A 1,598-nucleotide genomic window follows, 5' to 3' on the forward strand; every position below is an offset into this window, starting at 1 on the left:
TACCCAAACTGAAGTACTCGTACTTGTACTCAGTCTTGAAAAAACTGGTATCGGGACACCCCTACCCTCAACACCTCGGCTGCACCTAGAAATTCTGTTCATGAAAGTAATGAACAGAATCGGTGACAAAGGGCAGCCTTGGTGGAGTCCAACTCTCACCGGAAACAAGCCCGACTTACTGCCGGCAATGCGAACCAGACTCTGACACCGGTCGTACAAGGACCTGACAGCCCTTATCAAAGGACCCTGTACTGGACTGGAAAATGTTAAAATAAAATTAAAATTACCTGTTTTTTACTTCTTGTGATTTGAATTTAATTTAACCTGCTTAATTTAACCTGTTTTACATATTTACAGCTAGCCTAAACATAAGCTGCACACACAAAAAAATAATAAATAAAAAATAAAAAGTCATTCCCAACAAAAGTAACCCAACCTGCAAAATGAAGTAATCATGTGCACATTTATGGAGAAGGACTAAAAAGAAAACCAATTTTAACAGGCCCAGAGGCAAAAGAAAAACCTAAATTTTCATCACCCAGAGCTATGTTTTAATGAAAAATCTCATTTAAAAAAAATGTGCTCCTTGACTGCAGTGAGACCATGAATTTCAACACATGCAGTCAGAATGTGCAGAAAAATGCAATCCATTATGGAATTTAACACATGTAAAATTAACCAGCTTTGTTGTGTTGTAAACAGCACGTTACTCAAAAAGGTTCCTCTGATTGGTTTAAATAATTCAACATTTTGAATGCTCCTCTTCATCTCTCAGAAACGAGTGCAGATGTTTGATGAACCTCCATGATCCAGACTAGCTTCCAAAGCTACAGTATGTGGGTCAGCTCTTTGTTGCCACTGGCCCAAGAGGGCTAAAAACACAAACTGGTGCTCTGTAAAACCTGACATATTGAGAGCAGTTCCTCCAAGTTCCAACTCCTTTACTAAACCAGGGACCATCTCCCCCATCATCTGGCTTCCAGTAAGGCATGCAAGACCTCATTTCGTAAAAACAACGCATTATGTAATAATGCAATAAAATCAGGCTTTAAAATGTAATAAACTCATGCTAAAACCGCATAATTGACACAAAATGTAATAAAATTCTTTTACACATTATGTAATAACATTATGACATTTTGTGTCAATTGTTACAAAATGTGGTGGTGTAATAATCTGGTGCATTATGTAATAAACAATCAAAAACCAGTATTTCTGTTCATCCTAATCAATATACTTGTAATAACTGTCATGTTGTAAACACTACATAATTAAATCTTTGTAACTTTGGTCAATAAACACAGAACTTCTCATCTTTTATTTGCATTTTCAGTCAAATTCTTGTGTACATGGATGTATAGAGCAATCTCACAGATTGTTTTCATGTTTTATGGAATCTTTCAAAAACTTTGTTTCTAATTTATTCAACATGTCAGAGTCTGTAGGACGTTAAAAACAATTATTAACATCAAATATCCACTTCCAACCAACTCTGTTGCTAGAAACAAGTTCTTCAACCCTCATTTCCTTCTGATACAGAAGCCGGCACTGCGCCCCCTCTCCCCTTCACGGCTGATGGTCCACCTGCACCCCACAGC

Source organism: Austrofundulus limnaeus, unplaced genomic scaffold (genome assembly GCF_001266775.1).
Source record: "Austrofundulus limnaeus strain Quisiro unplaced genomic scaffold, Austrofundulus_limnaeus-1.0 Scaffold430, whole genome shotgun sequence".
Classification (NCBI taxonomy): domain Eukaryota; kingdom Metazoa; phylum Chordata; class Actinopteri; order Cyprinodontiformes; family Rivulidae; genus Austrofundulus; species Austrofundulus limnaeus.